Source organism: Triticum urartu, chromosome 7A (assembly GCF_056163025.1).
Source record: "Triticum urartu cultivar PI428250 chromosome 7A, HENAU_Tu73, whole genome shotgun sequence".
Lineage (NCBI taxonomy): Eukaryota > Viridiplantae > Streptophyta > Magnoliopsida > Poales > Poaceae > Triticum > Triticum urartu.
In genome coordinates, this window is record NC_141879.1 from 477,138,171 (window position 1) to 477,153,703 (window position 15,533).

The 15,533-nt window shown below is 44.8% G+C and overlaps 1 long non-coding RNA gene across 1 annotated transcript; it reads right to left on the reverse strand.

Annotated features, from left to right (window-relative positions):
• Positions 1-312: 312 nt before the first annotated feature.
• Positions 313-3,870, reverse strand: LOC147960037 (uncharacterized). The gene is made up of 4 exons (XR_015611378.1): positions 3,376-3,870; positions 2,078-2,206; positions 1,948-1,993; positions 313-884 (listed from the first exon to the last, which is right to left on the reverse strand). It is a non-coding gene; the product is annotated as an uncharacterized LOC147960037 (long non-coding RNA).
• Positions 3,871-15,533: the final 11,663 nt, after the last annotated feature.

Genomic DNA, 15,533 nt, shown 5'->3' on the forward strand with positions numbered 1-15,533 from the left:
CGTTATGTGATCCAACGACAGCGTATTGCATGTTTGTGTCGAGAACCTTAGTCACTCTTTGACTTTGCCCGGTCCACCGACCGATCCATGTCAACGTTCGGGTCTATCTACTTATACTTACTCCCCGAGTTTCGCCTACCCAACGACATCACATCTCACGAATTTGAAGCAAAGCCTCCATGCGTGCATGCATCTCCATTCTTCGGTTGCTTCGCGTGCGAGACCATCCATGATCCATCACCTATATACCAGTCAGGGTCAGTAGGTATCTAGCTATGTAAACTAGCTGAGTGCCCGTGCGTTGTCGGAACAATAAACTTAGACATGAGACATTACTAAAAAAAATCAAATACATTTTCATTCATATATGTTTTAAGAATAGAGTTGTATGTGCCATACATGTATTTCTTGCAATCAATTCAAAACAAATCAAACATATATCCCTTCCATGTAGTTCTTTGGAAAGTCAATTTGCTGCATGCAAGAAAATTAGAAAGTAGGTAGTTGGCTAAGGTTTAAAATGTAGAACCGGCAAACTTGATGATATGCATGCTCATAGTTTCCTGTCGATCAAGTGCTGCTCCTCTAGTTATTGAACATCCGATCTTGTTGTCAGCCTCTTGGATAAGTAGATTCATTTGCAAAAGCTTAGCTTCTTAGTGTCTGAATTCAGGAGGAACTGTACATAAGTACTTGGGCTGGTGTAGTAGCAGTACACACGTAGCACGTTTTCCACTCATATCTAGACACGACATAATGCTTGCTATCTTTGAACATTGTCCATTCTGCAAGGCTATTTGACTGTCGTCAATATGACTGCACTTGGTGGCATTGGTATAGGTACCAACAAAGGAAAGTGATTTTTACCAATTCATTATCCCATCCTGAAACAAACCATGTGGCAAACAACTGAAAAAGCACATCTCACTTCAAAATACTTAAACTATATTTGTTCCTGATTTTAAAAAAAATACAAATTTTATATATGATGAGTCAAATATAAAAAATAGCCCATTTGATACACTGCAATCACAACCCTAATATTACACATCAACTTTCAGTTACTCTGATCCAGAAAACTGGTTACAAACTGGTCAAAGAAGCAAACAAAAGAAAAACTCATCACTGAAACAAACAAATGAATATGATTTAAACTTCATTATGCGGTTACTGTCTTTCGCTCCAAGGATGTTGAGAATCATATAAAATATGGTTATGGTTTATCTATATTAGCAAGACCACAAAAGACCCCTCACTTGAGAGTACCACAAAAGTCCAAAACAATTGTTCTCGGAGGGCTTTTCTCGGGATGAATTAAACTTTTTCCGCCTGCACTATGCAATAAATTAAAATTTCTCAACAGTTTTTCAATGGCACGAGAGTTTTAGTACTATCCTCCTAGAACTAATTTTGGTGCTATCATATTTGTTACTAAAGGCAAGTTAAGAGGAGGTCATAATATACTCCCTCTGTTCGATATTAGTTGTCGTTGATTTAGTACTTGAACTAAATCAGCAATAACTAAAAAGGAGTGCCGAAGGCTTCATGTAACTTCAGTATACACTCAAAGTTTGAAACAAGATTTACCTTCTATTTCTCCGGGGCTGTTTGGTTCTCAGTCTAAGGTTGCCATGCCTAACCTTAGTCATGCCACAACACCTTAGGCATGTGTTTGGTTCATTGCCACACTTTTCTAGTTATATGGCCCACAAGTCATAGATTCAATTTTTTGCCAAATCTTGCCACACTTGTGGTGGCCATTTTGTTAGCCACACTTTTTGTGGCTGCCACGCTTTGCCTAAGGTTAGTTGTGGCAAAGTTAGTCATGAACCAAACAGGCCCTACATGCAATTGAATACATTTCACAATCACCAAAAATAATACGGGCCTAAAATAGACTATGACAACCATAGAAATAAAAAAAATGGGAAATATTTTTGTCCTTACCTTGATACCTCAGCAGCCAAATTACTATTCCATTGCCAAACACAACCTAAAGAATGAATCACATTACTGCTATAGTTGGTGAGATGTTGTCAAGCTTAGTGACAAACAAAAGGATCAGAATGTACCATACCTTCAGCTGGTGACCTCTTGGAGTTAAATAAAGATAATTTCCAAAACGAAAAGTGAGATGTTGTATATGGTGCCTCACCCAAATACACTTATGTTCGTTCTCTTGCAAGAACTGTATATATTCAGTAGCCTGCAATAGAAAATGGTGCCAAGAAAACCCAACTTAATAAAATGGGTTGCAGCGTATAATCAATAACCTTCTAGGTGTGTGCCATATTACTTTTATGAAAATCAGAACAAAGTTATTTATATGCATCTCTAATTAGAACCCAAACGAAATTAATAAAATCTATGAGGCGAAGAACACATGCAAATTAATGGACTAAAAAAAATAGCAGGATTGAGCAGAACAACCCCACTGTTGCTTTTTGGAAAGGGTAGTCATTAAGACTTTAAGGTCGATCCATCACGAACCAAAGCCTGCACAAATGGTCAAATTCTGTACAAAAAAAATCAATACAGACTACCGTTAACTAATACCTCAGGGAGCACTTTGAAGTAGGGAAAATATCATGACAGCTTTATTAACATGATTCTCGACAAGTTGGGTATTATACATTTTTCAAGCTTGACCTCCTATATGGAGTATCTTATACAGTAGAGCAAGGTAGAAATAACAACTGGGATAATAAAAGGAATTACTACTCAAGTCGACCGACCAAAAGCTAATTCAAATATGTGATTTCAGAATCCGCTCTATTTGCTAAAAATGGAAAAGCAAAACATGGATTATATCGATAACCTTTAAAATAGTTATGTTACATTTACATGATAGCTTAGAACTACTTAAATTAGCACGATGAATCTAGATAAAATAGTGAAAGAGAACTAACCAGCCTTTCTAGTTCTCTCTTTTGGTTGCCCACAGATCTCACAGATTGTTAGAGTTCACCAACGATTGCTTGTCCAAGTAGTATAGAAATCATAACTCTACTTTTCTTTGAGCAGTAGTCGTAACTCTACCTAGCCAGGTGATACATGTAGCTCCTAGGTTGTATCAACATGAGTTGAAGAAGTATAAACAGCAAATAGCGTTACATGCCAGTGTGTGCGTGTGTGTTGCTAGCTAGTCCATCAACAGAATCCACCTGCTAGTCGACCAATCAATCCATCGACTGGATCCATCTCAAGGCAAAGCTAGCTAGCTACGTTGTTAGCTGATTCAGTCCATCCCAAGGCAAGCCAGGTTTGCTCTGTGTTCGTTTTGCCATCGGCCGAAAGCGCCGGCCAAGAGGAATATTGGTTCACGGGCACTTAATTAACCGACCAGAACGAAGGAAAGGATCGAGATGCACGCACCTGTGACAATCCTGACGGGGGCAAAGGGCTTAAGTCTGAGTTGTTTGCCTTCTACGCGTCCTCGTACCCCATCTGCTCCGCCACATGTGTCCTTCCCATGGCCGCCTGCGATGAAGACGACCCGTCGAATTCACATAGAGGACGCACACCCAAATCGTGAAAGCTGACGGCCGCGGAAGACGTCTTGGAGCAAGTGGATGGAGGGCGGAGGCGGAAAAGGGCTCAACAGCGAGAAAGCCAGACGGCGAGCCGTCGGCCATCTTCGCCACGGCCGAGTCAAGTGAAGTTTCTCGGGAGATATTACATTGGAATCGAGGGGGGTGGAAGGAATTGAGACGGAGAATAGATGATCCTCATGCAGATGGGAGTGCGGGGCCGGCGGCGACGTCCACGGCCAGGACCGCAACCACGACGACCAGGAGAGAACGATGAGGGGAGCAGCGGCGGCGAATTTCTCGAGAGCGGAGAGATTGGTTGGGCTTTTCTTTGGGGTGAGGGGAGATGGAGGATGGGATGTGTGTTCGTGGGTGGGTCGTGGGCTCTGTTTTTATTTCCTTTCTCTGCGCTGTTTTTTCAAAGCGGTGGGTAGTTTTCTTTATTTTTTTTACGTACGAAGGGTGGGGGGAAGGGGTATCGATAGGGTAGGAACCATCAAGGAGGTCGAACCATCACGACGTTCGATTCTCCTTTAATAGTAGAGATAGTAGAACTCTATATTAAGTGTGAATTTCATTTTTTACCCTTATACTAGGGGAATAAACCAGCCGTTGCAACACGCACATTCAGCACTGAAACATGGAAACATATATATTCAAATGGGGTAATTTATGGCATAATTTCACTTAAATTGAGTAAAAATATGGAAATCTGCTAAATGGGGTAAATGCTGTCAAAAACATGAAACTAGGGGGTAAAATGCAATTCATGACTATATTAGCCCAATTTAGATCATATGCGAATCTAGCTCGTTGTAACTTTGTAACAAAATCTCATAGTTTAAATTAGCTACTCTGGCCTTCGGAAATAGAAAAGGTGATCATGGTTTCATGCACACCTACGTGAGTAGTAAATTCGAAAAAATACTATGAAAGTTTAAAAAATTCTAAAACTTTGGGATATATCAGATTTGGCCATTCTACCCACATGTGAGGTTTCATGTATTGACACACGTAGTATTCTTAGTACAAAAATTACACTTGCTACCTGACTATTCATCATCAAAAAGTGCTTTTTCATATAGCTCCGATTTTATCATATTTGCGCAGAATACCATGGATGTTATTTCTTCTTGAAATATCTTATGTGAGTATACTGGTTGACTATGTATGTTGCAATTTTTATTATATATATTTTGTATTTTTTAAATTTACTATTCATAAAGGATGCACATGAAACTATGTTCACCAAATTCGCGTCAGTCCGGCCTTATACTTGAAGATAAACTAGGACGTCCATACTAAAACAATATACGTACGTATAATTAACTAATGTACGATCAGCGACGTCCACTCGTGCATGTTGCATGCAGATGCAGATGCATGCATGTTCTGGATGAGTAGCCTTGACTTGCCTCGCGGGTCGATGTCAAACGTTCGGAGTACTACCTAACTAGTGACCGACCGAAGAAAACAAAGGTAAATCTTCTCCATTCTGCAGGGCTTCTCGCAACTCGACCTCTGTTTTCCTCCTCTAGTTTCTTGCACGAGTCAATTGCTTCGCGTGCTAGACTATTCACCTACAATATGTTACATATATACAGTGTACACTAGTCAGGTAGTGGCCATTATATCTTTCTTGCAGAGCCTTCCATAATTTCCACGCCTACATGCACGCACAGTCGACCAAACAACGCGTACGTCGTGCAGGTACGTAAGCAACTCACGTACAACGTACGAGTGCACGACTAGTTGGTTGATGCACATAACCGTATAAGGGCATCCCAAACGCTGATCTGTAAATTTGCTTCGGTATATGTCCGTGAGCAGGGAGGTCAGTCCACAAACACGGATGCGAGAGCTGGCCAGCTAACATTGCCCGCAAACATTTCAAGCCGAGTTTCAACTAACGGGATAAAATTCATGCAACCAGGACGGATTTTCGTATAAACCAGACGAAATTCATTACATCTCAAACATTTAGGACAAAACAAAGCGGCCCGGCCCTAAAACCTATCATACGGCGGCGACCGTCGTCCACTTTCTTTATATTTCGCATCAGTGACCACGTCCTCCATTTGCCATCTCTATGATCGGCGGTGGGGTTCAACACCCGTGAAGTGAAGGTGCGGTCTCCGGCGAGGAAGAATAGAACATGGGAGACAGACCGGCCCACTTGGGACACAATGCCCTGCCGCCTCCCATGCCCTACTCATCCTTGGAGCGTCTTGTCCGTCGCCAGCACCGATGAACATGAGGTCGATGATGGATGTGGGCGGTCTGTCACTGTCCACCTAGCATGTGCGCCCCCGAAAGTTGGATGACGGTGCATAGGACGCGCAGCTGGCGGCATTGGAGTTCTGGACCATCTGCACAGCCAGCGGGTGTGTGGACGCGTCTGGGTCTGGCTGCCCCGACTTTGCATTGCGAGCGACGCCTTAAGCGCTCGCAGCCTCGTAGAGCGCCCGCTGCTCCGCAACGATGTTTGGGTTTGCTGCGGCCATGGCAGCCCCGCTTGCGCGCTCACCGTAGATTTGGCCCTCCACTAGCCGGTGCTGCTCGAGGAGGAACATGTTGTACCTCTCCTCTTGTGCCTGCCGAAACGCCGACATAGGAGCCGGCGCAGACTGCTCCTCCTCCGCCATGGCGGTGTTGTAGTGTGCCTGTACCAGCTCCATGGTTAGGCCTACATGCACCAGCGCGGGGTCTAGCGCTGTGTCGTCGTCAGACCCCGTAGTGTCATCATCCGAGACCTCGAGCGAGCTGACCGACATGCCATGCTCGACCACCTGGCATGGCGGGACTGCCAGGCAGCTGCAAGGGCGGCCACCTCTTGTTTCATCTCCGACGACAGAATATCCCACAGAGCGTTCCCGCTCACGGTCATGACGGATGTGGAGCAAAGGAAGAGTATATGGAGCGGATGTGTTGTGGTGTGGGGTTAGCCGGGTGTGGACGCCTTTCAATAGCGGATTCCGGTGAGGCCAAGCGTCTAGGTGCGTCAATGCGCGCGCCGGAGTTGGTTCCTCGGCTGGCTAGCCTGCTTAATGGGGACATACAGACGGGCATTGAACGAGCATGATAGATATACGTCCTGTCCCGTACAGCAAACGTCGCTCCAACGTTGAACAGGCGCGGACACCGGGGACGCGGCGCAGGCGGCTCCCTCGATGCTTTAATGCCGACGCCAGTGAGAGGTCGCGTCCGCTCTAGGCCGACATCATTGCGGAGTGGCGGCTCTACAGTGGCATGAATACGGGTAGCTGACGCCTGGCGAGCGAATGAAAGTGTTTTGGGTGGGTTAGAGCAGTCAGGAGCGGACATGTCAGTGGTCCGAATGTTCGCAAAGCCCCCTCCCCACTTAGTTTGTCTCCGGTTTGCGAAGAAAAATATATCCAGACCATCGAGCGGACCAATACATGACAACGTCGAGTGGCAGAACACGTCTGAACCGTGCAGCCGGACGTTTGTGGGTGGTTTGAGGATACGCTCGTTGGAGACGCCCTAACTAGCAAGCTAGCTAATTAAGGTTGGTTGATGAATCATGTTGAATTAATGGCTAGGTTTAACACGGTAGAAACTTAACTTGATAGTGCTTCATGAACCATAATGTAACGATCAGTAGCTACTCCAGTCTAGTTAACATCCATGTCCAGACCTTTTTCCGCAGCTGCTAATCCCAGATATCAATGCTAACCGTGGACCACCTGCTAAGTAGGGAGTTAACGTCGGATGGCTACAAAATAATTCGAAATCAGCTGCTCGATCAGATGCATGCATGCACTCACATTCGAGTTGCGGACGGACGTGCAACGTGCGGGAGACCGTCAGGGAAGCACGCATGATGAACCTAATTAAAAGGTTAATTAGGCGATGGCTATCAAATTAATGGCGGACAAACTGACGATGACACAGTTGGTGACCCGACGATCGGCCGCTAATCAGTGACGTTTCAGAGGCTTTTTTAGCTGCTAGCCGGACATGATTGACACGTGTTATATATGCAGGCTGGCGTTGGTTGAGGCTCACACCAACCAGCCTCACGGTACCTAGCAGCTTAATTAGGCTACACATCAGCTGCTTATACTCTATCACAAAATTCCTTGCTGTTAATTAGAGGACCGGAAGAGGGTTCACAAGAAAAAATCGCGACACTACTAGAAAACAGTTCTCCTTTCTCGTAAATATTTTAGGTTAATAGGAGTTGGATCAAAAGTGCTCCGTCAGTTCCTATAAAAACAATTTTTTAGAGGATCCCGTATAATTAGCCCAACTCCTCCTCTATCTAGGGGGAGATGACCATCTTAGACCTTCATGTATAATTGTCATGTCAGAGCACCATCTGAGGAGTCTACCGCGCCGCAGCCAATGATACTGTGCCGCCACCGCACCGCCATCATCCTCATCGCCGGTATCCCAACCGCCATCGACGGCTGCTGCAGCCGCTGTGGACAACTAGCGTTCGTCGTCTGCTACAGATGCCGGCCAATCGCCACCACCGCAGTACCCACGCCGCCACCTAAGTGGGAGACATAGAGCAAAATAGAAAGGAAAATAAATAAATTTAGGGGCAGATTTTTGCGGACGTGCAAAAGCAGCTCACGTATGAACCTCCCCTAACTTATATGCACACCCTATAAAATCAGTTATAGGGGGAGCTTTTTACGGGACTTGGTTGTGATGTTTTGAACCCTGTGATTGCAGACATTGTCATTTAGGATGGTTTATCAAATCCAACCCTCTTTAATACAGACAATTGCAGGCGATTCCGGACTAGAGCAATCTACAATATTATCACCGATGGTACGGCTAGAGACTTCTCCTATTAGGGGGATCTACGAATACCCCGGCAAAGCCAATATGTCATAATTGTTTGGCGTGCTCATGCCATGTCATGTTTGTTTACGTTTGTGCAACATGTCATGCACTGTTTGTTTATCGTATCATTTGCTTCTTTCCGGTTTAGTTCTTCCCGATAGTTCCCAGCAACGATATGGATGCGAGGATTCATTGGACTAGACTTCATGAACTCGATCTTCTTCAGAGCGGGACCATTGCTACCTTACTTGATAGATATTTGGATGCTACCGTTTGGTCTCGCCACCTACCATATGTTTGTAGCCTCCATATTGCCATGATAAAGCCTTTAACCTCCACTTTCTAGCAACCCATTGTTGGCTATGTTATCGCTTGCTCAACCCCTCTTTTAGCGTTGGTAGTTGTAGGTACATGATTCTTCCATGTGTCAACATGGATATCTTTGGGATATCATTATTATCATGCTTAATTGTTAAACCTGTTGAAATGTGGCTAACGGTGGAACGCTTAGGCTTTTGCCCCAGTGTTTTGTTTCAATCTAGCCAACCTTAAGCACCAACAATCTGGTTATTATTTTCCATGATGAGCGCATTCTACCATGCGAGGGGTTATGGGGCCTCCCTCGAATCCCTTTGTCTAGCGTTAAAATCTTCAAGAAGGCCCAACAGTGGTACTAAAATTTGCCAACATAAAAGTTGCATAAGGAGTCATGAACCCGAGGTATCAAAATAAACAACTTGGGCCAGCGTTTGAGGGGTGTTGGTCCACAATGGCGGTCTGCGGTGCCACCACCGGGGAAACTCGGGGTTTGGCTATCGTATCCCTTGCCCATCCAGCTGGGACCGAGTCACGAGATACATGCGGATCTGATCTGGATTTTGAACTACTGGGAGGTCTTCTAGATTAGTTTAACATTAGCTAGAAGAACTTGTTACTCTGAACTTCTCAAACGGATTCCAGGCTTTAACGGCCCTGAACTTGGAGGAATGAGTATGCATGCGGAATATATAATGGAAAGTTGGAGCACCCCTGTAAGGTTAAATCTTTCGGAAAGACGTGTCCACAGTTAAGGATGACTTGGAAATTTATAATGTCAGTGGTAGACAACTTCAACTAATAATTCTTTTTGAGAAAAGGCGATTGCCCGACTTTATTGATAAAGCCATAAATAGAGAGTACATAATCAGCAGAGTACGACACCAAAACCAAAGTCTCACAACAACACCCACAAAGGGCAGCTAGGAAGGCAACAGTTTGGTCGGCCCGAAGGCCCGAATAAGATAATGGGGCACGCAGGACACCACCTACGCAGCAAAAGGGAAGGTAGCTACGACGAAGCGCCATCGACTGGAGAAGATAGCAAATTGGCAGACGCTCGCACTCTGTCGATCAACATCTCCAGGCCATCGCGATCTGCCGATTTAGTCAATAATATCCACTGCTGCAAGAGTATAGACATTTTAAACATCACATCAGCAGATTTGTTTGGGAAGACACCCTCGATAGTAAACTTGTTCCGAATGGTCTAGAGGGCCCAACAGAGGGCGCCCAACCCAGTCCAAAATAAACTCCTGGACCGACCACTCAGGCCGGCCGTCAAATCCGAACATCAGCAAATGAACCAGGAGCCCAAGAGGTTGAGTACCATGATCGAACGCAACCCAAACCAACAAAGCTAAGTCACACTTAAAGAAAATATGGTTAGTGTCTTTGAGAGAAGAACACAAAGCACAATGAGCAGAGTATGGCCCATTCCTTTTCTGAATCTGGTCGGCCGAGGGCAGCCGGCCCCTGAAGGCCTGCCAAAGGAATATTTTGATCTTAGGGGGAACCTTAGCCGTACAGATTCGCTTGAACTTCGAGGTAGTGGAGCTAGAGATAATACGGTTATAAAGGGACTTGACCGTAAACTTCCCAGACACGGTGTGGGGCCAAGAAACAGAGTCCGCCTCCTCCGAGAGCGCAGGGAACATAGCAACAAGGTGATGCCAGTCTCCCAACTCTACATGAGAGAGGGGCCTCTGAAATCCAAGGTCCCAACCATTGTGCGAGAGCTCAGAGATTGAAATCTCGGGATTGGAGCAGTATGAGAATAGAACTGGGAAGGAGGACGCAAGGGGGGCATCCCTAGTCCACCAGTCCAGCCAGAAATGGTTTGAGGCCCCGTCATTGACCATAAACTTGACATGAGAGCGGAACACCTCCCTAACTTTGACGAGGTCAGCCCAGAACAGGGAGGCCCCGATCGCTGTTGCAAACATAGGGCTTCCATTAGGGAAATATTTAGCTCTTAGGATCTCAAGCCATAAAGAACCAGGATTAGCGGTCATGATCCTCCAGCACCATTTCACAATGAGACACGTATTCATCACTTGTGTATTGACAATCCCAAGCCCCCCAAGGCTTTTAGGTTTGCAAATGATGTCCCATTTAACTAGCATGTATTTACGCTTGTTCTCAACAGAGTTCCAAAAGAAGGCCCCTCTATGCTTGTCGAAACCCGCATGGGTACCTTTAGATAATATGAAGAAGCCCATGGTGAACATCGGTAGGGAAGAGAGATAAGAGTTAATAAGGGCCACTTTGCTAGCATAAGTGTTATACCTGCCACGCCAAGGTAAAACTCTGTTCCCCACCTTTGCCACCAAAGGCTTAAACTCCATAGAGCATAGCCGACGCGGAGAGATGGGAGACCTAAATATTTGAAGGGAAATGCACCCAAGGAGCAGTTGAGCAAGTGGGAAACCCGTAACGCTTCGACCTCGTCAACACCAGTGACAATAGCCTCACTCTTAGAAAAGTTAATTTTGAGCCCCAACAAGGCTTTGAAACAGAGAAGAATAAATTTGAGGTTGGCAATACATGAGTCATTTAACTCCACAAGAATGATCGTGTCATCTGCATATTGGGGATGGGTGAGTCCCAGAGGGAGAAGATGAGATAGCATAGGGGAGATATGGCCAGCCGAAGCCACCCTATCCAGCATGCAAGATAAAGCGTCAGCAACCAAATTGAACAAAATAGGGGAAGTCGGATCCCCTTGCCGAAGGCCACGCCCATTGGCAAAGTAATTGCTAACAGATCCATTCACGGATACCGCTATATGACCACTAGACACCAACTGCATCATCCGGTGAACAACCCCTGGGTCAAAACCCTTAGCAAGCAGAACATGGTGTAGGAAATCCCGGCTGACCGAATCGTAGGATTTCTCGAAGTCGAGTTTAAGGATCAAGGCTTTGGAGCCTCTCTTCCTAAGGTCGTGCACAATCTCATGTAAACATAGAATACCATCTAGAATAAATCTACCCTTAATGATTCAAACTTGACCAACGTGTGCGTAATTGTGATTGTCTCTTCTTGTGTGTATGCAAGCAAGAAGAGGACGCAATGGGGTTATGAATGAACCATAGGTAGGTATTTAGGATCAATCCTTAATCAACTAGTTGCGACCCCCCTATGTGTAGGATTTATGTTATCTTGTTCTAGTATTTGTAAGACTAGATGGTTTTCATTGCTTAGGTGCTTGCTGCAACCTCACCACTTAACCACATCCAACCCATAAGTATTGCTAGTCTTGATACCCTTGGTAATACACTTGTTGAATCTTAAAAGGCTCACAGATACCACAACAACCCCAGATGCATGTACATGTAAAGCATTGCTCTAATGTGAGAGTGTGGTATGTTCTATATGGAGTTCTTCGACGATGATCACTCGGATGGGATCCCGGTTGGTAGCCTGGGGTTGGCAGGGTGGACGTTGCTTATTTATCTTGCCTCTTAGGCGTATTTGCTTCTTGTCCGTATTCGGATCTGTTCCTTCTCAGCTACAATGATTGATGTAACGTTAGGTCATGTTGACCTATGATTGGTGAAATATTTATGTATCGGCATATGTTTGCAATATTGTATCTCGTATTAAACTCTTCTATTCATGGGTACTTGTATTTGTTTTGTTGTGATGTCCACCTTGTTACCAACATATGACCATGCGTGTATGTTATGAAGTCATATGTTGGGCGACCAATATGCGCTTCTAGCACTACTGCAGGATACTTCTAACGCGACACTACGACTAGAGACCCTTCGATGAAACTGTGTGCGATGCAATAATCACAAACGATGATGTAAAAAAACCGTCAAAAAATGCAAAACGTTAAATTTAGTTGCGTGTGCGATGAGGGGCATACGGTTCAGTTCAATGAACTGTTTGCAATGAGGCAAAAGAACAAAAACGGGCAGCGAAATGAAGGTGTGTGCGATATACAACATACGCTTCACTTGGATGAACTGTTTGTGATTAGGCAACACAAAAGAAGAGGTCATCCAGATCAAGGTGTGTGCGATATATGATATACGGTTCACTTGTATGAACTGTTTGCGTTGAGCCAAGAGAACAAAAACATTTCAATTTAACAAGATGTGTGTGATACGCTGCAAACATGTCTGTAATCAAAAATGTGTGCGAAGACCGATAATAACAGCCCATTGCTGATAATAAGACATGTGTGTTGTGCGTTGCGATTGCATACAGAACAACAACATACACACACACACACTTATAAGGACATGGCTGCATAACCAAATTAAACATCCAATTACATAGGTGGCTACTACACACATGAAATTTTCACACTCCAAAGTCAACTATATATTACATGCATGATTAATTAGGATAAACGATCATCTGATCATCATCTAATTCTTGGGACGCATGTCGCTACTGCTCTGCTTGTGGCTCAATCCAGCCTCGTTGATCTCGGTAACGAGGCACTTCCTCATGTCAATGATCCACCTGTGCATCTCGTAGCATGTGTGTTGGGAAACGTAGCATGCAATTTCAAAAAAATTCCTACGCTCACACAATATCTATCTAGGAGATGCATTGCAACGAGAGGGGGAGAGTGTGTCTACGTACCCTCGTAGCCCGAAAGCGAAAGCGTCTGACAATGCGGTTGATGTAGTCGAACTGCTTCTTGTTCTGACCGATCAAGCACCAAACGTACGACACCTCCGAGTTCTACACACATTCAGCTCGATGACGTCCCTCGAACTCATGATCCAGCAAAGTGTCGAGGGAGAGTTTCGTCAGCACGACGATGTGGTGACGGTGCTGGTGAAGTGATCCGCGCAGGGCTTCGCCTAAGCACTATGACAATATGACTAGAGGCGTAAACTGTGGAGGGGGGCGCTGCACACGGCTAGGAATCAATGTTGGGTGTTCTAGTGGTGCCCCCCCACATATATATAGGTGGTAGAGGGAGAGGGGCTACAAGGGGTGCCCCAAGTAGGAGAAATCCTACTTGGGCGCCTCCTCCAAGTCCATCGGAGGGGGAAGGAAAGAAAGGGGGAGGGGAAGGAAAGGGGGAGGCCGAATCCTCCCCTTTCCTTCTCCCTTCCCTTCCTTTCCTTCTCCTCCCATTCGGCCTATAGGGGGCGCACCAGCCCCTTTTGGGGATGGTCTGTCCCTCTCTTGGCCCATTAGGCCCATATAGCTTGCCGGGGGTTGCCCGGAACCCTTCCGGTGACCCTATACATACCCGGTACCCCCAGAACACTTCCGGTGTCCGAATACTATCGTCCTATATATGAATATTTACCTCTCGACCATTTAGAGACTCCTCGTCATGTCCATGATCTCATCCGGGACTCCGAACAACATTCGATCACCAAATCACATAACTCATATAATACAAAATCGTCATCGAACGTTAAGCGTGCGGACCCTACGTGTTCGAGAACTATGTAGACATGACCGAGACACCTCTCCGGTCAATAACCAATAGCGGAACCTAGATGCTCATATTGGTTCCCACATATTCTACGAAGATCTTTATCGGTCGTACCGTAATGACAACATACGTTATTCCCTTTGTCATCGGTATGTTACTTGCCGGAGATTCGATCGTCGGTATCTTCATACCAAGTTCAATCTTATTACCGGCAAGTCTCTTTACTCGTTCCGTAATACATCATCCCGTAACTAACTCATTAGTCATATTGCTTGCAAGGCTTTATCATGATGTGTATTACCAAGAGGGCCCAGAGATACCTCTCCTATACTCGGAGTGACAAATCCTAATCTCGATCTATACCAACCCAACAAACACCTTCGAAGATACCTGTAGAGCATCTTTATAATCACCCAGTTACATTGTGACGTTTGATAGCACACAAGGTATTCCTCCGGTATCCGGGAGTTGCATAATCTCATAGTCGAAGGAATATGTATTTGACATGAAGAAAGCAATAGCAATAAAACTTAACGATCATTATGCTAAGTTAACAGCTGGGTCTTGTCCATCACATCATTCTCCTAATGATGTGATCCTGTTCATCAAATGACAACACATGTATATGGCTAGGAAACTTAACCATCTTTGATTAACGAGCTAGTCTAGTAGAGGCATACTAGGGACACTGTGTTTTGTCTATGTATCCACACATGTATCAAGATTCCGGTTAATACAATTCTAGCATGAATAATAAACATTTATCATGATATAATGAAATGTAAAATAACAACTTTATTATTGCCTCTAGGGCATATTTTCTTCAGTCTCCCACTTGCACTAGAGTCAATAATCTAGTTCACATTGCCATGTGATTTAACACCAATAGTTCACATCGCCATGTGACCAACATCCAAAGGGTTTACTAGAGTCATTAATCTAGTTCACATCACCATGTGATCAATGCCCAAAGAGTACTAAGGTGTGATCATGTTTTGTTTGTGAGAGAGGCTTAGTCAACGGGTCTGCAACATTCAGATCCGTATGTATTTTGCAAACTTCTATGTCTACAATGCTCTGCACGGAGCTACTCTAGCTAATTGCTCCCACTTTCAATATGTATCCAGATTGAGACTCAGAGTCATCTGGATCGGTGTAAAAGCTTGCGTCGACGTAACTCTTTACGGCGAACTCTTTATCACCTCCATAACCGAGAAATATTTCCTTAGTCCTCTTAGGTAACCAAGGATAATTTTGACTGCTCAATGATTTACTCCTGGATCACTATTGTACCCCCTTGCCAAACTCATGGCAAGGTACATAATATGTATGGTACACAACATGGCATACTTTATAGAACCTATGACTGAGGCATAGGGAATGACTTTCATTCTCTCTCTATCTTCTCCCGTGGTCGGGCTTTGAGTCTTACTCAACTTCACACCTTGCAA